Source organism: Erinaceus europaeus, chromosome 17 (assembly GCF_950295315.1).
Source record: "Erinaceus europaeus chromosome 17, mEriEur2.1, whole genome shotgun sequence".
In the NCBI taxonomy this organism is placed as follows: domain Eukaryota; kingdom Metazoa; phylum Chordata; class Mammalia; order Eulipotyphla; family Erinaceidae; genus Erinaceus; species Erinaceus europaeus.
Window position 1 is genome coordinate 38019916 of NC_080178.1, and position 23956 is coordinate 38043871.

Below are 23956 nucleotides of genomic sequence, written 5' to 3' on the forward strand. Positions count from 1 at the left end.
AGGAGGGGGACAACTTCATACAATTCCCACCACCCAATCTCCATATCCCATCCCCTCCCCTGATAGCTTTCCCATTCTCTATCCCTCTGGGAGCATGGACCCTGGGTCATTGTGGGTTGCAGAGGGTGGAAGGTCTACCCTCTGTAATTGCTTCCCTGCTGAACATGGACATTGACTGGTCAGTCCATACTCCCAGTCTGCCTCTCTCTTTCCCTAGTAGGGTGGGTCTCTGGGGAAGCAGAGCTCCAGGACACATTGGTGGGGTCTTCAGTCCAGGGAAGCCTGGCTGGCATCCTGATAGCATCTGGAACCTGGTGGCTGAAAAGAGAGTTAACATACAAAGCCAAACAAATTGTTGAGCGATTATGGACACAAAGGTGGGAATAGTGGAGAGGAAGTGTTGGGGGGGGTACTCACTACAAACTCTAGTGTACTTTTGCTTTCAGATATTTATTTTGCACTAGTTTATGGATACTTGTGAACATATGCTCTCTCTCTCACAGAAATTGCTGTATATCTAGGATTTGGAACTTTGTTAGAAAGTGATCCACCGGGGATGGAATTGGAGAATACTATGAAAGGAAAGGTCTCACCTGAGTAATTAAGCTGAAGGGTTGTCACTCCATACGTGAAGTCTCTGGACACAGTCTGAGCTGAAGATGTTGAGGTGGCACTTGTTGCATTGATTAGGTTGTGATCGGCAGATGCAATATTATTTGATATGGATTGGGAGAGGCACGCGGGAAAGTGGGCCCTATCCTCAGGTTCCAGGACTGGGGGAAATATAGGCTCTATAGTGGAGATGTGAGGTTCCTGCTGTCTTAGGGTTCAAAAAGAAAATGGATAGTTAATGTTATCATCATATTATTTGGTAATTGGGTTAACTTTGAAAAGTCCTTTTGTTAAGGTTTGCTGTATAGTACCCAGTATCTTGTATGTAGCTGTGCCATTGGTTGCTTATGATCTACTTGGTCTAGGCTTTTGAGAGAGTTCACATATCAAATACACAGCCTATATGTTAAAAAGACTCAGGCTGGGAGTCGGGCTGTAGCGCAGCGGGTTAAGCGCAGGTGGCACAAAGCACAAGGACCAGCATAAGGATCCTGGTTCAAACCCCGGATCCCCACCTGCAGGGGAGTTGCTTCACAAGTGGTGAAGCAGGTCTGCAGGTGTCTTTCTCTCCCCTCTCTGTCTTCCCCTCCTCTCTCCATTTCTCTCTGTCCTATCCAACAATGACAACATCAATAATAACTACAACAATAAAACAACAAGGGCAACAAAAGGGAATAAATAAATATAAAAAAAGACTCAGTCTGTGTTTTAAAAACTTCGAGACATACAAATAATTTTTCCCCTCTCATATTAATTAACTAGTGATTTATATGACTACACTTTACTAGGAGTGTACATAAACACCATTCCCACCACCAAAAGACTGTGTCCCATCCCAACCACCCACCCCCACCCCCACAGGCCCAGGAAGCTGCATGTCTACCCCTCACCACAGGGTTTTTACTTTGGTGCCCTACTTTCAATTTAGTCAGATGCTGCTTTTAGTTTCCCTTTCAGATCTTCTTTCTCAACTTCTGTTGATAAGTGGGATCATCCCATACTCATCTTTATCTTTCTGACTTAGCACACTTAACATAATTCCTTCTAGCTCTGTCCAAGATGGGTCAGAGAAGGTGGGTTCATTGTTCTTGATATCTGCATAGTATTCCATTGTGTATATATACCACAGCTTTCTCAGCCACTCATATGTTGTTGGGCACCTCGGTTGCTTCCAGGTTTTAGCTATTATGAATTGTGCTGCTATGAACATAGGAGTATGCATCTCTTTTTGGTTGGGTGTTGTGGAGTCCTTGGGGTATAAACCCAGGAGAGGAATTACTGGATCATGTGGAAGATCCATGTCTAGCCTTGTGAGAGTTTTCCAGACTGCTCTCCACAGAGGCTGGACCAATTGACATTCCCACCAGCAATGCAAAAGGGTTCCTCTGTCTCCACAGCCTCTCCAGCATTTGTTACTGCTGTCCTTTTTGATGTATGCCATTCTTACAGGAGTGAGGTGGTATCTTAGTGTTGTCTTAATTTGCATTTCTCTGACAATCAGTTATCTAGAGCAGTTTTTCATACGTTTGTTAAACTTTTGGATCTCCTCTGAGGTGAATGTTCTGTTCATATCCTCTGCCCATTTTTGGATAGTGTCATTTGCTTTTTTGTTGCTAAGTTTGCTGAGTTCTTTATATATTTTGGTCATTAATTTCTTGTCTGATGTATGGCATATGAAGATCTTCTCCCATTCTGTGAGGGGTCTCTTTGTTTGTTTAATAGCTTCTTTGGATGTGCAGAAGCTTTTCAATTTGATGTAGTCCCGTTGGTTTGTTTCTGCTTTAGTCTTTCTTAAAATTGGGTTTTTTCATCAAAGATGTCGTTGAGGATTAGGTGGGAAAGTGTTTTAGCAATGTTTTCCTCTAAGTATTTGATTGTTTCTGGTCTAACATCCAAGTCTTTGATCCATTTGGAGTTGATTTTTGTTTCTGGTGATATAAAGTGGTTCAATTTCATTCTTCTTCATGTTACAACCCAGTTTTCCCAGCACCATTTATTGAAGAAAGCCTCCTGCTTACATTTAATGCTTTGGGCCCCCTTATCAAAGATTAGATTTCCATAGGTGTGGGGCTTTATTTCTGGGCTTTCAATTCTTTTCCACTGGTCTGTGTGCCTATTTTTGTTCCACTTCCAGGCTGTTTTGATGATGATGGCTTTATAATATAGTTTGGGATCTGGGAGTGGATGCCTATATTTCTGTTTCTTTTCCTCAAGATGGTTTTGGCAATTCTAGGTGTTTTCAGGTTCCAGATAAATTATTGTAGTGTTTGTTCTATTCTCTTAAAGAAGCTTGGTGGAACTTGGATGGGTATTGCATTAAATTTGTATATGGCTCTGGGGAGAATATTCATTTTGATGATATGTATTCTTCCAATACATGAGCATGGGATATCTTTCCATTTCTTGGTACCAGTTTCTATTTCCATGAGTAGCGACTCATAGTTTTCAGTATACAAGTCTTTCACTTCTTTGGTCCACTTTATTCCTAGGTATTTTATTGATTTTTCTGAAACAGTAAATGGGAGTGATTTCTGGATGTCTTCTTCTCCAGATTTAGTGCTTGCATAAAGAAATGCCACTGATATTTGTACATTGATTTTGTAGCTAGACACCTTGCTATATTGCCTAATAACTTCTAGTAGTTTTCTCCTGGATTCTTTAGGTTTTTCTATGTATACTATCATGTTATCTGCAAATAGTGAGAGCTTGACTTCTTCCCTTCCAATCTGTATTCCTTTGATTTCTTTCTCTTGCCTGATTGCTATGGCAAGAACTTCCAATACTATTGAAGAGTAATGGTGACAGTGGACAGCCCTGTCTAGTCCCCGATCTGAAGGGGACTGATTTCAGCTTCTGTCCATTGAGTATGATGTTGGCTGTAGGTTTGCTATATATAGATTGCACTATCTTGAGGAATTTCCCATCTATTCTCATTTTTTGTAGAGTTTTGAGTATGAATGGGTGTTGGATTTTGTCAAAGGCTTTCTCTGCATCTATTGAGATAATCATGTGGTTTTTGGCTTTGCTTTTATTGATGTGGTGAATGACATTGATTGACTTACAGATGTTGAACCAGCCTTGCATTCCTGGTATGAATCCCACTTGGTCATGATTAACAATCTTTTTGATGTGCTGTTGTATCCGGTTGGCCAAGATCTTGTTTAATATTTTGGCATCTATGTTCATCAGAGATATTGGTCTGTAGTTTTCCTTTTTTGTTGTGTTCCTGTCAGCTTTTGGTATCAGGGTGATGTTGGCTTCATAGAAGGTGAAGGGAGTATTCCTGTTTCTTCAACCTATGGAAAAGCTTAAGAAGTATGGGTAATAACTGTTTCCTGAATGTTTTGTAGAATTCGCCTGTGAAGCCATCTGGTCCAGGACTTTTGTTGTTGGGGACACTTTAGTTAACAGTTTCAATTTTTTTCTCCATGATTGGTGCATTTAGGTTTTGTAGTTCTTCTTGGTTCAGTTTAGGAAGGGCATATGTTTCTAGGAATTGTTCCATATCTTCCAGATTCTCTAGCTTGGTGGCATATAGTTCTTCATAGAAGTTTCGCATGATTCTGTGGATTTCTGTGGTGTCAGTTGTGATATCTCCTCCATCGTTTACAATTCTATTAATTTGAGTCTTCTCTCTTTTTTGTTTGGTGAGTCTGGCTAGGGGTTTGTCAATTTTGTTTAGTCTTTCAAAGAACCAACATTTGGCTTCGTTGATCTTTTGTATGGTTCTCTTATTTTCGATGTTGTTTATTTCTGTTCTAATTTTAGTGATTTCTGTTCTTCTCGTTGCTTTTGGATCCCTTTGTTCCTCTTCCTCTAAGTCCTTGCGTAAGGTCGTTAATTTGAGCTTTTTCTTATTGTTTAACATGTGATTGTATGGCTATAAGTCTCCCTCTCAATACTGCTCTAGCTGTGTCCCAAATATTTTGATAGGTTGTGTCTTCATTTTCATTTCTTTCCAGGAACAATCAAGTTTCCTGCTTGAGTGACTCTCTCTCCCAGTGGTTCTTAAGGAGTATGTTGTTTAGTTTCGAAATTCTGTGACTTTTAATAATTGTCTGTTTGTTGTTAAATGTTAGTTTGACTCCACTGTTGTCTGAGAAGATACTTGAGATGATTTCAATGCTCTTGAATTTATTGATTCTATCTTTGTGGCCTAACATGTGGTCTATCCTTGAGTATGTGTTATGTGGATTTTAAAAGAAGGTGTCTTCCAGTTTTTTGGGGTGAAGGACTCTGAAAATGTCCAAGAGGTATAATCTGTCAATCTCTTCATTTAATTCTCTTGTATCTTTGTTGGTTCTCTGCTTTGTTGATCTGTCTAAGTGTGAGAGTGGGGTATTAAAGTCTCCCACTATTATTGTATTACTATTGATGTATTTTTGAAATTCTTTCAGAAGGTGCTTGATGTATTTAGATGGTCCCTCATTGGGTGCATAGATGTTAATAATTGTTAAGTCTTCTTGGCTGATTGATCCTCTAATCATTATGTAATATACTTGCCTATATTTTATGACTTTATTTAATTTAAAATCTATCATTTCTGAGATGAGAATGGCTGTTCCTGCCTTTTTTTGTGGTCTATTAACCTGTATGATAGTTTTCCATCCTTTCACTTTAAGTCTATGTTTATCTTGTGTCAGATGGGATTCTTGAAAGCAGCATATGGTTGGGTTATGTTTTCTGATCCATCCCTCACTCTGTGCCTTTTGATGGGTGAGTTTAAGCCATTGACATTTATTGATATTATGGATTTAATGTATTGTAGTGCCATTGTTCAACAATTTTTTATTTTCTCTGATATATTGCAATTATTATAGTGATGTTCTTGTTTATAAGAGGTCTTTTAGAACCTCTTTCAGGGCTGGTTTGGTGATGGTTGCCTCCTTTAACTGTTGTTTATCTAAGGTTTTGATCCCTCCATCTAGTTTTTAATGAAAGTCTAGCAGGATATATTATCCTTGGTTGAAACCCTTTTTCATTCAGGGCTCGATAGATATCTTGCCATTCTCTTCTGGCTTTTAGAGTTTGAGTGGAGAAGACTGCTGATAATCTTATGGGTTTTCCCTTGGGGGTCTCAACTGTTGTTTCCCTAATACTGCCATTCCTTTCCTCCAACGTTTTCATTTCTGTGATTAATAAGTTTATTATTGCTTGCATACTTTTCTTATCTATGATTACTTCTGGCTGATTTGTAGTTTATTTTGGGCTCTTTTCTTCATTCATTGTAGTAGCATTTTTTTTGTTTGTTTGTTTGCTTTTGGTCTACCCATTTTTTTGATTTATGTTTTTATTGTTTTTTTGTTCTGTTGTTCCTCAATTGTTGTGTTTTGAGTACAAGCAACACTGTACTAAATACTTTTATGACAAATGCAATCACCAACCTCAGGAATTACAATAGCAACTGAAGCAAGGATTGAAGCAGTTTAATCACTACCAGTTAGCCAAACAATGTCTCTAGTCCATGAAAAAATCGCAACCAAGTCCAAGTGAAGAAGAAAGAGAAAAGACAGAAGGGATAGCAAGAGTAGACAATTATGCAAATCTACTATCCACTGTATATTCTAGGGGTAGCAAGAGGAGAAAGGGAAGTAGAGCAGAGATACACACATAGAGGTTCCACTCTGAATCATATTTCTTCCCCAAAATAATTCACAAATTAATATCAGTGAATTCAGAAAGACAAAGAAGAAGGAAGAAATGGAAGACAAGATAAAAAAGAGAAACAAGAGAGAGAAAATAAAAAAGATAAGAAAAAGAGCTGTAATGAAAGAGTAGTGAAAGGAAAGTTTAATTGAGTAATTTATTTTTTATTTTATTTTATTTTTTTAATTAGCTAGGAGGAGGGAGAAAGGGAGAGTCTGTATAGGAAGTAGGAGTAATGAGACAAATTCCTGTCACAATGGACAAGATGCCCCATCTCCTAGCATTGAAAGATACCCTAAGAGTTAATTCTGGTCAACCTAAAGGAGGAGGAGATATATGCACCTTTATATAATATTAATAATAAAATAGAGCAGGGTAAAAAACCTGTCCCAGATTGCCTCAAGCCTTCTGAGCAGAGGCAGCTGATTGTTAAGAAAGAAAGAAAAAAAAAATCCTCAGTAATAGACAAGAATAGCAGGTATAGACAGTTATGCAAATCTACTATCCACTGGATATTCTAGTGTTAGCAAAAGGAGAAAGGGAAGTAGATCAGAGATACATGCAGAGAGAGTCCACTCTGAGTCAGATTTCTTCCCCAAAATAGTTCCCAAACGTGTATCCTTGAATTCAGAAAGCTGAAGGAGGAAGAAAGGATGACAAGAATGAGAAAAAGAAGAAAAAAAGAGAGAGAGAAAAAAGAAAAAGATATGAAAAGAACAGTAATAAAAGATCAGTGAAAGGAAAGATTTATTTATTTATTTATTATTATTTAATTAGCTATGCAGGGGGGAGAGGGAGAGAATGGGTAGGGGTGGTAGAAAAAGTGAAACAAGTTATTTTAGCAGTGAATAAGATGCCCAGTCTCCTAACAATGGAAAATACACTAAGAGTTAATTCTGGTCAACCTGAAGGAGAGGGAGAAACTGGTATGAGTTTATCTTGTATTGATGATAAAATAGAACAGAGTAAAAAATCTGTCCTGTCTTCAGCTTGGACGCCTCCAGATCCACTGAGCAGAGGCAACTGATTGGCTACTTAGAAAGAAAAAAGGCCAATGGTTTCAGAAGGGAATAGAATTAGAATGAATGACACACCCTGGTGGGACAGGAATCTTGGTAAAGAAAGCAGCTCAGCAGGGGAGCCTGCTAGGAGCAGATCTCTGGTCCCCAGGGACTGGTTATGGGGGAGGGGTGTGCTTTGGGAATAATAATTTAAAAGAAAATTTTTTCTCTTTCTTATTACTCTATTTTCTAACCCAAATTGAGTTATAGTCACCTCCTTGGTGTTATCGCTAGAACCCCTTATTGACTGGCCTACTAAAGGCAAAAAATCCTACCGTTTCCTGTAGATGTGGTTGGAGCTCAAGCCACTAGCAGCTTCTCATTCAGCCATCTTCTGGAATCCTCTCCATAATGATCTTTTAAGTCAATACCAGGCCACCACATCATCTGGGGCCCTAGTCAGGGAATCCTTAGATTCCCACACAAGTATGTTGTGCCTAGACCTCTACTGGATCCTTCTATCCACCATCACTGGTCATTTATAGAAGAAATGTCATCATAACCCCTCTTGATGGCTTTCCCAGGACCTTGCCCTCACTATAAAGTAGAAATGGTAGGAACTGCCCAAAACTCTGAAAGGAGGCCTGGTCATCCTGCCTGCCAGTGGGGGAAGACTGATTCTGAAATGAATACAGCCTGGAATGTTCCCAGCTGTGTCCATGGACTGTGGGCTCAGACCAGCAGGGACTCAGAGGTTGCACAGGTTCCTGTGATATATAAATATGAATACGAATACTAATACAAATATAAATATATATTAAATGTAGGTCCTGGGTCAGGTAGATGGGGTAAATAGTTGATTTTTTGATAGAATTCTTTCAAGAATGGGAGGTACTCTATGCCCTAATCCAACATTCTAGCCCTTTTTTTTCTACTCTTACATCATCTTCTCAGACAATATTTTTCTCCAACTCTATATTAGCTATCAAATTCAAGCAAATATTAGGGTAGTCATGGGCTCCTAGCTTCTTTTCACCTTAAAATCTCTATTCTCATCTCTTCAGATTTTCTGGTTCCTTTTAACTAATCTTTTTATCCCACCTTATATTTGCTGCCTTTCAGACACCAAGGTGCAGATGTTATCATGATCCCATCCTGACTTCCCTGGGCAGATGACTTCACCAATGTGTCCTAGAACCTCAACTCTCCAGAACCCTGCCCCACTAGAGAAAGATAAAAGAACAGGGTGAGGGTATGGATCAATCTGATAACACCCATGTCCAGCAGAGAAGCAAGTACAGAAACCAGAATTTATACCCCCCAAAAATAATTTTGATCCATACTCCCAGTGGAGGAAAAATGATAAGAGGAAGATAACCAGAGTACTCTGAACTCCAATCCATTAGGGCCCAGAGAAAGAAAAGGAGAAAGGGAGGAACATTTAGATGTAGTAATAGGTTTTTGTATGATTTGGATAGGAAGGTAAGATGGGACCACAGGAAAAAAAAAATAGGCAAATATATACTAATATAGACATATAGTGGTAAAAGTAATTGTTACCCATATTTGCAAGCTTATGAGGACTGCTATAGTTTTAAGTGGAAGGATTGGGGATTCATAACTCTGATGGGTGGGAATGGTGTGAAGTTGTACTCCTGCTATCTTGTTATTTTCTTTTCTTTTTTTTTTTGAGATTTAAAAAAAACATTTATTTATTTGATTATTATTATAAATAATTTTGTAACAAAATTAGCACAAGATTGTGGGTTCATTATGCTATCTTTATTTTAGCTGTAATGAGTTTCTACCTGTATTTTGAGAAATGAATAAGCTGGATTGATTCCAGTAGGTTTTATTTTTCAGCTTTAGTGCTAAACTCAGTTTGTATGCAAGTCTGAATCATGGTTCTATAAATTCTTGGCTATACTAAGTAAATTACAGTATGTCTTCCAGTACAATTATAAGAATACTCTAACATTACATTCTTTTTCTTGAGTATATTTTATGATTAAAGCTTAATTTCCTCCTGAAGTTGGCTGGATATATTTTTATTCAGATATTGATAGAGCTGAAACTTCAACTACCACTTAAGTACCAGCTGTATATTTGACAGTTTAGTGTGGACTAATTGGAAGTTTTAACATAGGGCCTTTTTGGTTTATCACACTTTCCCCCCCTCCCAACCTCCATGTTTAGTGGGGAAGCAATTACAGAAACTAGGCCTTCCACTTCTGCACCCCATAATGATCCAGTGTCCATACTCCCAAAGGGATAAAGCATAGGAAAGCTATCAGGGGAGGGGATGGGATATAGAGTTCTGGTGGTGGGAATTGTGTGTTGTCCCCCTCTTATCCTATGGTTTTTGGTTTTTCTTTTTAATTATTATCGTTATTAGTTATAGACATCCAGAATTGAGAGTGAAAGGGGTGATAGAGAGGGAGAGAGACAGACACCTGCAACACTGCTTCACCACTTGTGAAGCTTTCCCACTGCAGGTGGGAGCAAGGGCTTGAACCTGTGTCCCTGTACATTGTAACATATGGGCTCAACCAGGTGTGCCATTATATGGTCCCTTATGTTGTAATTTTGTAAACAAATATTAAGTCACCAATATAATTAAAGAATAAAAGCAGATAGAGATGCAGATAGATGTACAAATAGAGAGATAAAGACACAGAGAGAAGATATTCTTTTGGTGATGTAGCTCTTTCCCTGCTGTACCAATATTTGAACCTGAAACACAGAAAATGGCAATGAGCTATTCATCTATTGATGACTATTTAATGTATTTTACCAAGAGGTTATTTATTTTGAAATGTTACTTCTTTGCATTTCACTGACAGTTTTCACTTTCAGAATAAAGATTCCCTTTGTTATAAATACTTCACTAAAAAATTGCCAAATACTTCAGCACATATTTGATAGAAAAAGGAGTCAATGAATGAACTTAAATGATGGAAGTAGCCTACTGACCTAAATCTATTGAGGAATAGCCTGTCTTTATGTAGCTGTTGTAGTCCTTTCTTTATCTGACGAGTTTAGACTTTCTCCCAGTTAAAACATCAAGTGTCCTTAATGTATCCAAACCTACATTAAGCTTATGGATTCTGGCCTAAAGTTAGGGAGGAACTATACCTTGGATTTTAGTGGGGTGTAAGTTAACCTTAAATTTGACTACATTTACTTTTTTTATGATTCTAGTAAAGGTAAGAGGTAGGTGGTGGTGCCTGTTGTTGAGCAGACACATTAGAATGTGCAAGGACCAAGGTTCAAACCCCAGGTGCCCACATGTGAGGAAGGGGGTAGCTTGAAAAGTGAAACATGCAGCAAGTGTCTCTCTGTCTTTCTCTCTTGATCCCCCTTGCCTTCTCAATTTTCTGTTTTTATACATAATAAAGATTTCAAAAGGTTATCATAGGAATAATAATAGTCCTTTAGTTGATGTATATGTAATATATTTGCCAGTATACCCCTTGGTCAATTGTATACAGTATTTCTTATAAAGATTTTCAAGGGGTGACAATAATGCTCATGCTGTCAGAAGAGATTAGGAGATATATCTTACCTTATTTTGTGTAGTTAGTTGAGTAGATAGAATGATTGAGGGAAATGAAATAGAGGTTATGAAAGGAGGCCTAAGTATTGAGAAGAAAGATGGAGACAGGAAGAGAGAAAGAAAGTTACATCAACACTACTATTAATGGGAAGCTTCACCCATCCCTACAGATGAGGAATGAAGGTTTGAATCCTAGTCCTCACAAATTGTAATATGTGTGCTCAGTTGTGTGTGCCACCACCCAGCCCCATCATAGTCATCATCAACCTCCTCTTCTTCTCCTTCTTTTCTTCTTCTTCTTCCTCTTCCTTTCTCCTCCTTTTTCTCTGTTCCCCTCCCCCTCTGCCTCCCTCCCCTTCCATCCCCTACCCCTTCCTCTCCTTCTCCTTTACTTAGAATAATTCTCTGGAGATGTGAATAGGTTTTTAGGTGTATCAATATCTTGTCCACTCTTATTCATAGACATAATTGCATTGGATAGATGTTAGAGTTCAACTATTCATTCGGAGTTTTGGTTCAATTCCACTTTGGACCTGACTCAGAAAAGCTACTACAGATTTCCCTGTGCAGGTGTTTATGAGGAGTCTTTATTTCTGAGTGCAAATATTTGGTTTTCTAGTAGAGAAATACTTGGTTTTGTTGATGATGGTGGTGGTTTCCCCTGGGAAATTTGAAAAGTGTTTTACAGAGTGTACATTTTACACTTACACAGTAAGGTATGAATAATCAAGTGGTGTCTTTGCTTTCTAGCTGTAGTCACACTGCACTTAAGTTGTATTTCCATAACTACTGTTGACATTTGGAAGTTCCATATACCGACATTTTCTTTAATGAACTTGTTTTCTGTGTCAAGAATCATTTTCCTTTTCAGGCATGGAAATATTTTCCTATTTTTTTTCTAAAACTTTTATAGCTTCTTGTACTTTAAGCCCATTACGCATCTAGAGCTATTTCTTATATATATATTGGAATTATTTTCTTTCTGCTTATTTATTTTTGGTCTTTGAATGAAGATTCACCTAAGAATAAGTTTTATATATATATATATGTATATATATAATTTTTATATGCAAAAAGGAAACTGACAAAAACCATAGGATAAGAGGGGTACAACTCCACACAGTTCCCATGACCAGAACTCCATATTCCATCCCCTCCCTTGATAGCTTTCTTATTCTTTATCCCTCTGGGTGTATGGACCCAGGGTCATTATGGGGTGCAGAAGGTGGAAGGTCTGGCTTCTGTAATTGCTTTCCTGCTGAACATGGGCATTAACAGGTCAGTCCATACTCCCAGCCTGTCTCTCACTTTCCCTAGTGTGGTGGGGTTTTGGGGAAGTGGGGCTCCAGGTAACATTGGTGGGGCTGTCTATCTAGGGAAGTTCAGTTGGCATCATGTTAACATCTGGAAACTGGTGGCTGAATAAAAGAGTTAACATAAATCCATACAAGTTGTTGACTAATCATGAACCTAAAGGCTGGAATACTGCTGATGAAGAGTTGGGAGTTCTCTGTTTTGTAGATAGCTATTAGGCCTATTTTAGTTATATTCCAAAGGACTCATGACTGTATAATTTTTTCTCCCTGAGCCTGACATCTGATATGCAGGTGGATCCTAGTTATTGTCTGGGGAGATGATGTCATGGCTGGAAAAAGGACCAGAAAGCTGGATCTAGGAAGAGAGTAGCTCCCAAATATGGGAAAGGTGTATAAATATTGTTGACTGTAAACACCATCAATTTGATCTGATCTGGGGCCCATATTCAGCTTAGGAGCCTATGTGGCTTCTGCATCCCTGTAGATCTGAGCTCATATTTTGTAGTCATGAGTAGAAACATTCCAAGCTGCTCTAATTTCAGGACCCATCTTTCTCAGGTGGAACATAGCATATGTTGTCCATCCTCCCTTTGGAGGATGGAACATTCTCTGCCGTTGTTGATCCACGTTGGGGGCAAGGTCCTATGGGGGCCTACAAAGGGGTCTATTGTGTTGATCCTGAGAGATGACCAGTAACAATGGAGAGGGATTTATTTGAGGTGTAGGCCTCTCATGATTGTTTGGGAATCTCAGGACTTCCTAACTAGGGCCCCAGCTGATGGGGTGGCCTGGTAGTGACTTCTGTTTCCTCAGTAAATTGTTGTATCCTTTTCTCAAAAGAAGGTGGCATATTTGTTTGAGTTTATTTGCCAGTATCTGGTCTCTATATTGATGCATTCCTTTGCCGATAACAATAGTTGTTGTGTATTATGATTCTACAGTAGAATTGAATTCAAGTAAACTTATTTTCCTCTTTACATTTGTTTTAGATATTATAATTATTATATAACTTAAGTTTAAATTTAGAGTTATCTTCTTTATGTCTGAAAATATGCTTTAAAATATTTCATTATGAAGTAACTCATTTTTGAATGATTATAATGAATGATGTATTTTTTAATTTTGTGTCCTAATGTCCACTGGTAGTATACAGAAATCAAACATTAATGACTGTTTTGTGCTCTAGAAATTTTTCTTAAATCACTAGTTTAAGATTATTTTTGAAGAATTCTTAGGATTTGCTTTTTTTTAGGGGGGGGGGTCAGTCCTTTATTAAGTATCATAGCTATTCCTTTCTTTCTTTCTTTCTTTCTTTCTTTCTTTCTTTCTTTCTTTTATCTTGTCTTTGTTTTTGTGGAAACTCTTTTCAGAAGGGTTGCATTCAATTATTCCAGAGATATCTATAAAATAGTTAATTTTGAATGTCACAAATTAATTCTGGACATATGGTGCATTGAATTATTGATTTTCAAGTATTATATCAATATAGAATCTCCAACTCTAGAAGAAACAATTATTTTTGTGTCTATATTCTCATATAATATGGAATATTCATTTTTTGACTTGTATAATTCATGAGGAATAGTTTTATTAAGTCATTTTCCTTTTTATTTTTATGAGGTATTGTTTTACAATTTTATGTATGTTTCAAGAGTTCAGTTTCAAACATCAACAAATGTGTACATCATACTGCATCTAACAGTAAAGGCCAACTTTCCATTCATGGCCATCCAATTGGACAACCTCTTTATGTTTATCTAGTAATCATCATTGTGACATTATAGTCTAAAAGCTGCTACCTTCTTTCCTTCCTCCCTTCCTTGGGTTGGAAACTTCCACATGTATAATTTCACTTCTCAGTGTCAACATTTTACTTCAGAGAGAGTTAGGGAAGAGAGAGAGAGAGAGATAGAGGAAGAGAGAGGGAGAAAGAGATACACCATGGCAATGGAACTTTTTTTTTTTAATATACCGTTACACCTCTGATGTCTGCTGGAGCTCAAATTGGACTTTATGAACAGCAAGGCATATACCATGCCAGTGAGCTTCTCTTTCTTCTTTTGTGTTGGTTTTCAGAGAAATTTTTTCTCTACTTTGGGTACTGTAGATACAGTCACCTTCATAAAGCACATTGAGTGTTTTAGAAGATGGTCTCATCTTTTTTCTGTCAGAGATTTTGAGGGTTTTTTTCCTCTCCACTGTGAAATATTTATTCGAGGTATCTTTAGTCTGCATAATGTTATATGTTTTCAGTCTTCCTTAAAAGCTTGGTAGAAATCTCCATTTAAAACATTTATATCTGGAAATCTCTTTCTTTAAAATTAAAGTTACATGTATTTAATAGCTAGAGACTATTCACTTGGATTCATTGTCTTATTTCATCCAAATTCATACATGTATATTTAGTTTGTTTTGATATCTCAATTCCTTTTACTTATTCCTTCCATTTTTTCTTTCTTTCTCTTTTTTTTTTTTTTTTTTTTTGCTACATGAGTTATCACTGGGGTTTAAGGACAGCATGACTCCACCTCTCCTGGTGCTACTATTACTCATAATAATTATTTTTATTTATTTTAATAGAGGTTGAAGAATAAAGAGAAATAGAAGGGAGGGAGGAGACAATTGTAGCCCTGCTTCACTACTGGTAAATCTTCCTCTTAAGAGATGGGGACCAAGGAGTTGAACCTGAGTCCTCACACGTTACTATGTGTGCTCTAAGGGCTGTGTTGTTACCCATCCTCATTCTATTTTTAATAGTAAAAATGTGTGGCACTTATTTTATTTATTTAATTATTTATCAGAGGGATTAATGGTCTACAGTAAATTAAGATTTTGATACATGTGTAAAACTTGTCAGATTTTTGCAAGACACTCTCACCCTCAGTTTAGGTTCTCATCATTCATCATGCATCAGACCTGAAAGGCCCCTTTCCCACTGAGTCCTTTGCTTTGGTGAAATACATACAAATCAGTCCAAGTTCTGCTTTGTGTTTTCCCTTTATGTTATTATTTCTCAACTACTGTCCATGAGTGAGATCATCCCATATTCATCATTCCCTTTCTGGCTTATCTCAGTTAATATGCTTCCTTCATTCTCCATTGAAGATAAGCTGAAGAAGATGAATTTATCATTTTCAGTGGCTAAATAGTTTTTACAACTTTCACTCCTATAAACAAAGGTATGCACATGTCTTTTTGGGTGACTACTTTTGTTTCCTTGGTATATATCCCCAACACAGGAATTGCTAAGTCATAGGGTAGGACCATCTAGCTTTCTGAAGTTAGCCAGACTGTTTTGGGTTGTACCAGTTTATATTACTACCAGCAGTGCATAAGAGTTCCTTTCTTTCTTTCTTTCTTTCTTTCTTTCTTTCTTTCTTTCTTTCTTTCTTTCTTTCTTTCTTTCTTTCTTTTTCTTTCCTTGCCTCCAGAATTACTGCTGGGGCTCAGTATCTGCACTATAAATACACTGATTCTGCCAGCCATTTTTTTCTCCATTTTTATTGGATAGGAAAAAGAAAATGAGAGAAGAGAGGAAGACAGAGTGGCAGAAAGAAATACAAACACCTACAAACATGCTTCACCACTTGTGAAGCATCCCACCATGCAGGTGGGGAGCTGGGGGCTCAAACCAAAATCCTTGTATGGGACCTTGTGCTTCATATTATGTGTGCTTAACCCATGTGACAATATTTCTTTTAAAAATTGTGGTTTTTGTGTTATTGTTTTCCCTATAATTTTGTTTTTAATCTGTTCATATCATTGTATTTGAGGTATATATCTTATAGATGGTATAGAAGCAAATAGGCATTTTAATTCACTTTACCAATTTTTTTTTAATTTCTTTACTAGGCGATTAATGGTTTACAGTCAACAGTAAAAGACAATAGTTTGTACATGCATAACATTTTTACATAACAATACCACCCCCACTAGGCCTTCCTCTGCCATCATCTTTCAGGAACTGAACCCTCCCCACCACCTCAGTCTTTTACTTTGGTGCAATGCACCAACTCCATTCCAAGTTCTGCTTAGAGTTTTCCCTTCTGATACTGTTTTTCAACTTCTATGAGTGAGATCATCCATATACATCCTTTTGTCTCTTAGTATCTTTACATCTGGGTTAATTCTGTTTGGGATCCTCTGAACTTCTTGAACATTTATGCTTTTTATCTTGTCTAGACTAGGGAAGTTCTCAGCTATCATGTCCTGTAGAATACTTTCTCTCCCTCCCTTTCTTTCTTCCTCTGGCAATCCAATAATGCATATATTACTTCATTTGAAGTCATCCCATATTTCTCTGTTGTTGTCTTCAGTATATTTTAATCTCTTTTTGAGATCTCATTTCTTTCTTAGTTTTCTCTATTTCATCATCAATCTTACTAATTCTGTTTTCTGCCTCACTTATCTTATTCTCTCTGTCCTCTGTTGTTTTCTTTAGCTCAGCTATTATGTTACTGTATTCTGATACTGTATTGGTTTGTTCAGCTAGTTGTGCTCTTAGCTCAGCTATTTCAGATTTCAGCTCTCTAATTACCTGGGGATAGTTATTTTCTTTTGGAGTTTCATTTGCTGTTTCCCCATTTCTGATGATACCACTTTCAAACTCTTTCCTCACTCCTGTGACTAATGCTTCAATTAACGTTTGGATCTTGTCCTCATTCTTATGTGATTCAACATTTGGGGAAGTTTTATCTGGGCTTTTATCCTAATTAATTTTTCCAATGTTTCTTCTCAGTTTAACCATTATATATGGTGTGTTATGAAGTCCCTCTTTTAGTGCCATTCAATCCACTAATCACACTTGCCTGGATTGACTTGTGTCTAAGTAAGGTATTTAAAGAGTTCACAGTTATGGAAATTAACAGTTGTTTCAATGCATGGTGGATGTTAAACCCTCTTTTGTTCTTTATCTTCTCTGTAGGCTGTGGGAGCCTGTGGGCTTTTTAGCTGTAATTAGATTTTTTTTTAACTTAATTACTCACTCCTAACCTAGAGATAAATCAGAGTGGGAATAGATAGCGCAGCAGTTATGTAAAGATATTCCATTGCTGCAAAGGGTCCAAAACCCCAGGCCCAACTCATTTTCTCAGGCAGCAGCCAGAGCCAAGCCAGTTAGCAGTCTTGGCCCTGTAAGTTTCTAATCCAATCCTGTTTGTACTCTGTGGGTTCTGAGGCAATTATTCAATGCATCTCTGAATTCATGGGGAGAACAATGTGGAAAGGCTTTCACTATACAGCTCCATTTCCAGACCACTGGGAATGTATGTCTTCTCCTGAGTTGCCTGATCAGGTCTCAGGTCTCAGGGAGACATGAGCAGCACTTTATAACCCTACAAGTTGCAACCAGGACTTGACTCTAGATCCTTTCTCATGGTAACATCTGCGCTCAACAGGGTGTACCACTTATGTCAGTCTTTACTATTTGTTATTGACATAACACTGGTTTAAATTAACATATTAATATATGATAATTAGTATTATATAAATACAAAAATATGGTCTAGAAAGCAGGGAAACATAATGAATATATATAAGTGATAGGGCATGAGTTGTCAAATAGATGAAATTGTCCCTTTTTTCCCTTAATCTAAAATATCTTGGTAATCCCTTTATTACTGAAAGAGGTCATCTTGGTGGATGTAGATTTTGTGACCCAGTCCTTTACTTTTTTTTCCTCACTATTTTTAGGTGATTCTATGTGTTTTCTGGGTTTAGATAAATTTTCATAATTTTTATTCTATTGTCTTAAGACTTCTAACTTTGAAAATATTTTTATCACTTGTTTGTTTTCTTGGTGGTTTCCTATGGACAATTTACAACCATTTGAAATATTTGCTTTTAAAAGCTGCTTCTGGGGCCAGATGGTGGTGCACTCATTGAGTACACATATTTAAAAAAGGAAAAAAAATCTGCCAAAAGTGATGGATTTGTCATATAGTCACCAAGCCCCTGAGATAAACTTGAAGGAAAAAAATATCCATAACAAAACAAAAATATTAGAAAGATTTCATCAAATAAAGGAAAAGCATCTAGATAACCCTTAAATGTCTAATGATAAAATACATGTGAATATATAAGGAATAACCAGAGATTAATGCCCTGGGAAATGAATGAAGGAGAACAATATGCTTATTTTCTTTGTCTGCATTCTTCAGAGACTTTCCAGAGGACTCAAAAGATATCCTAGTGTCTAGAGATCACATCTTATCTTTCTGAGACCTGGGGTAGATTTCCAGAATCAAAAGGAGACATCATGATATTATGGAATCCACCAGGGGAGCTCCATAGATACTTGGGAGAGTGATGCTATTTTGTCTCTCCCATATGCATCTCTGTTTCTCCTCTGTCTCACTAAACAATAAAAGGAAGCATGGTTCTAGAAGAAGACTTGGTAGTGACATACACATGCATAAGCCTTAGGTTCATTTCCCAGTGCTTCATAAACATATAATAGCCAATATTTTCCAGAAAATGGCATTTGCCCCACAGATGGTTTTACGATCATACACAGTTGTCTGTATGAGTATGTGGAGGTGGAGAGCAGGCCATGGGGGTGCACTTCATGGAATATAAGGCAGGGGTATGAAGTTGTTACTCAAAGTGCAAAGTAAATATGTACTTACGTGAGAGCAGAGATCAAACCTTGTGTTCTCCATTGATGTTTTAATTATTACTCAATTTATTAGCTTCAAAGTTCAATTCAATATGAAAAGTCCTATGAGGGAATTTAATGCCAAAGTGAACAATTTTCCACATAATTTGATTATGATTAACTTTTTAAAATTTTTTATTTGATGTCCAGGAGAAATACTGTTGTTTTTCTGGAATACAATTCCCCAACTCCAGAAATTATTGGTTTATATTAATAATACATTCAAGTGGGGACCAGGTGGTGATACAACTAGTTGAGTACACATGTTATAATGCACTAGGACCTGGGTTCAAGCCTCTGGCTCCCACTTGTAGGAGGAAAGCTCCACAAGTAGTGAAGCAGGGCTGCAGGTATCTCTCTCTCTTTCTATCTCCCCTCCCCCTCTGTATTTCTCTTTGTCTATACTGAAATAAATAAATAAAATACTTTAATAACAATAGTATATTAAAGTGTTAACATATTGTGTATATCTATATATTAAAATATGTGGGTGAGATAGCTTAATAGTTGCACAAAGTTACTTTCATGTGTAAGGCTCTGATATTCTCATTTCACCCCTTAGCATTATCATAAAATCCAAAGCTCAGTTGTGTTCCTACAAAAAAACAAGTTTTAGGGCTGGTAAAATAGCTCAAATTATAGCATGCTACTTTTCTAACTGAACAGCCTAGGTTGAAAGTGTCAAAGTAAGCATTAATATGAATCTACTCAATTTGAAAAAGAGGACATAGTGTTTTCGTTTTTAAAGAGTACAGATCATAGATGTGAGACAGCATCAAAATTGCAACAATAATGCCACTGGAGTGCTTCTGGAAATAAAACATGAAGTAAAGCAGAAAAAAATTCATATTGACTGAAATTCCCCCTATAAGGCTAGAGACGTAGGAACATGAGCAAACTCTAGACATTAGAAACCAATGACATTCACAACAAGCACATCAGAGCTAACTTTCTGAGAAATAAAAATGCAACTTTTTATTTGATAGGACAGAGAAAAATTGAGAGGGTGAAGGAGTTATATAGCAAGGAAAACTTCCGAAGTTTCCCCCCAGCATGTGGGGACTGGGAATTTGAACTTTGACCCCTGTGCATAGTAACAGGTACACTCAACTGGGTGCAATGCTACTCTACCCCATGAATTCTTTATTTTATTTTATTTTATTTTATTTTATTTTATTTATAAAACGGAAATACTGATAAGACCATAGGACAAGTGGGGTACAATTTCACACAATTCTCACCACCAGAACTATGTATCCAACCCTCTCCATTGACAACTTTCCTATTCTTTATCCCTCTGGGAGTATGGACCCAGGGTCATTATGGGGTGCAGAAGATGGAATATCTGGTTTCTATAATTGTTTCCCCACTGAACATGGCAGGTCATTCCATACTCCCAGCCTCTCTCTCTCTTTCCCTAATGAAGCAAGAATCTGGGGAGGCACGGCTCTAAGACACATTGGTGGGGTAATCTGCCCGGGGAAGACAGGTTGTTGTTATGGTATCATCTGGAACCTGGGGCCTGAAAAAGAGTTAAGACATAAAGCAGAAAAAATTGTTAAGTAGTCATAAACCTAAAGGCAAGAATATTGCAGATGAAGATTTGGGGTCACTGTTTTGGAAAATGCTAGCAGGTGTATTTTAACTATATTCCAAGAGGCCCATGACTTTAATAGTTTTTACCTGTGCCTGAAATCTAATATGCAGGTGAACCCAAGATATTGTCTCAGGAGATAGTGTCATAGTTGGAAAAATGTACTCTTTTTAAATATATAATTTCTTTATTTGTATTTTGTCTGTTATTGGATAGTGACTGAGAAATCTAGAGGTCAGAGGGAGACGGAAAGGGAAAGAAACAGACACCTGCAGACCTACTTCACCATTTGTGAAGCTTCCCCTCTGCAGGAGGGGAACAGGTGTTTGAACCTGGGTCCTTGCGCACCATAATGTGTGTGCTTAACCAGGTGCACCACTGCCTGGCTCAAAATGTACTTTTTTTTAAACTGACATTATTATGAATGAGAACTGCTATTTAGAAAATAGAAAGTGACTCTTACTCTCTGGATCTCTGTAGCTGTCACATGTGTCACCAAGCAGGTCCTGATGATTTCTGCTTGTCTTCATTTAGGCTTGTCCTATAGTTTGTATTTGGGAATATTATAATTATTATTAGTTATTTAGTAATAACCAATATTATTATGGGATAATATGTGTATAATATCACATAAACCCATCATCAGCATTCCATATCTTATCTCCTACACAGAAAGCTTCCCTATTGTTTATTGCTATAGTAGTATGGAACAAAGATCTTTATGGGGTGCAGAAGGTAGAAAGTCTGTCTTCTGTAATTGTTTCTGTAATTGCCTCTGGACATAGGCATTGACAGATAAATCTATTTCTCCAGCCAGTTTTTATCTTTCCCTAATGGGGTAGGGAGTCTGGAAGGTGGGGCTCCAGGGTACACTGGTGAGGTCCTCAGTCCAAGGAAGTCAAATAAAGTGAAATAACTATTTTTAATAGCTGAGCAGTATTCCATTGTGTATATAGACCACAGATGGCTGAGCCACTCATTTGCTTTTAGACACCTGGGTTACTTCTAAGTTTTGGCTATTACAAATTGTGCTGCTATGAACATAAGTCTACACAAATATTTTTGGATGACTGTGTTCAGTTCCTTGGGATATGTTGCCAGGAAAGGAATTTCAGGGTCATAGAGTAGATACATTTCTAACCTTCTGAGAGTTTTTCATACTGCTCTAACCAGGGATGGGCTAATTACATTCTCAACAGCAGTGGAGGAGGGTTCCTTTGTCCCCACAACCTCATCTTCTTTTTTATTTATTTAATTTTTTTAAATTTATTTTTTATTTAAGAAAGGATAAATTAACAAAACCATAGGGTAGGAGGGGTACAACTCCACACAGTTCCCACCACCCAATCTCCATATCCCATCCCCTCCCCTGATAGCTTTCCCATTCTCTATCCCTCTGGGAGCATGGATCCAGGGTCATTGTGGGTTGCAGAAGGTGGAAGGTCTGGATTCTGTAATTGCTTCCCCGCTGAACATGGACTTTGACTGGTCAGTCCATACTCCCAGTCTGCCTCTCTCCTTCCCTAGTAGGATGGGTCTCTGGGGAAGCGGAGCTCCAGGATACATTGTTGGGGTCTTCAGTCCAGGGAAGCCTGGCTGGCATCCTGATGGCATCTGGAACCTGGTGGCTGAAAAGAGAGTTAACATACAAAGCCAAACAAATTCTGCTTTCAAGGTATATATTTTGCACTAGTTTATGGATACGTGTGAACCTATGCTCTATCTCAGGGGATCTGGTCTATATCTAGGTTTTGGGACTTTGTTAGAAAGTGAACCACCTGGGATGGAATTAGAGAAGTAATGAAGCTGAAGAGTTGTCGTTCCATACATGAAGTCTCTGGACACAGTCTGAGCTGAAGCATGTTGAGGTGGCAATCGTTGCGTTGATTAGGTTGCGATCAGCAGATGCAATATTATTTGATATGGATTGGGATTGATATGGGTTTTTCCTGTATGTGACTTGCTGCTTCTCTCGTGCAGCCTTTAGGATCCTTTCTTTGTCCTTACTTCTTTTCTTTGTAACTATGGTGTATCTTGGTGTCTTCAGGTCTGGGTTGATTTTGTTTGGGACTCTCTGAGACTCTTGAATCTTTATTTTTTATTTATTTAAAAAGGAGACATTAACAAAACCATAGGATAAAAGGCGTACAACTCTACACAATTCCCACCACCAAATTTCCGTATACCATCCCTTCTCCTTATAGCTTTCCTATTTTTTATCCCTCTGGGAGTATGGACCCAAGGTCATTGTGAGATGCAGAAGGTGGAAGATCTGGCTTCTGTAATTGCTTCCCCACTGAACATGGGTGGTGACTGGTAGATCCATACTCCCAGCCTGCTTCTATATTTCCTTAGTAGGGTAGAGCTCTGGGAAGTGGAGCTCCAGGACACATTGGTGAGGTCGTCTGTCCAGGGATGTCTGGTCAGCATCATGTTGGCATCTGGAACCTGTTGGCTGGAAAGATGTAACATACAAAGGCAAACAAATTGTTGAACAATCATGAACCTAAAGACTGGAATAGTGCAGGTGAAGTGTTGGTGGGTACTCACTGCAGACTATTGTGTACTTGAACATGAATGGGTCTCGGGTTTTGTCAAAGGCTTTCTCTGCATCTATTGAGATAATGATGTAGTGTTTGGTTTTATTTTTGTTGATGTGGTGAATAACATTGATTGACTTACATATGTTGAACCAGCCTTTCATTCCTGGGATAAATTCCACTTGGTCATGATGAACATTCTTTTTGATATACTGCTGTATCCGGTTTGTCAGGATCTTGTTTAGTATTTTGGCATCTATGTTCATCAGAGATATTGGTCTGCAGTTATCCTTTTTTCATCAGAGATGAGAATGTCTCTTCCTGTCTTTTTTTTTTTTGTGGTCCATTAGCATGTATGATAGTTTTCAATATTTTCACTTTAACTCTGTATTTGTCTTGTTGGGTCAGGTGGGATTTTGCAAGCAGCATATGCTTAGGTTTTTTTTTCTGATCCATCCTCACACTCTGTGCCTTGTAATGGGTGAATTTAATCCACTGACATTTATTGATATTATGGATTAAATGTATTGTAATCTCATTATTCATTTTTTATTATTTTTTCTGACATATGGTAGCCCTTTACTACATAGTTGTCTTCATTTCTGTGATTATTAGGTTTATTATTGCTTGCATACTTATCTTAGCTATGGTTACTTCTGACTGATTTGGAGTTTCTTCTGAGCTCCTGTACTGATTCATTGAGGTAGAAGTTTTATTTGCTCTTGATTTAACCTTTTTTTTATTGATGTGGTTTTTATTTTTCCATTCTGTCTTTCCTCAGTTGTTGTGTTTTGAGTACAAGCCATGCTATACTAAAATATTTTCATGAATGCAAGTCAGAAACCTCACAAATTACAACAATAATAAAACAATACCACCAGTCCAAAAAAAAAAAGCAACCTAAACCAAAAGAAAAAGAAAGAACCATTGACATTGATTGATATTATGGAATTAAGGTATTGACATTATTCTACAATTTTTTTATTTGCTCTGATATATGACAAGTAGTATGGTGGTGCTCTTATTTATTTATTTT

General features: G+C 37.5%; 1 protein-coding gene across 2 annotated transcripts in view; it reads left to right on the forward strand.

Annotated features, from left to right (window-relative positions):
• The window catches only part of GRM5 (glutamate metabotropic receptor 5), a 654830-nt gene that overhangs the window by 96767 nt on the left and 534107 nt on the right, over positions 1-23956 (forward strand). The gene's annotated exons all lie outside the window — the stretch shown is intronic.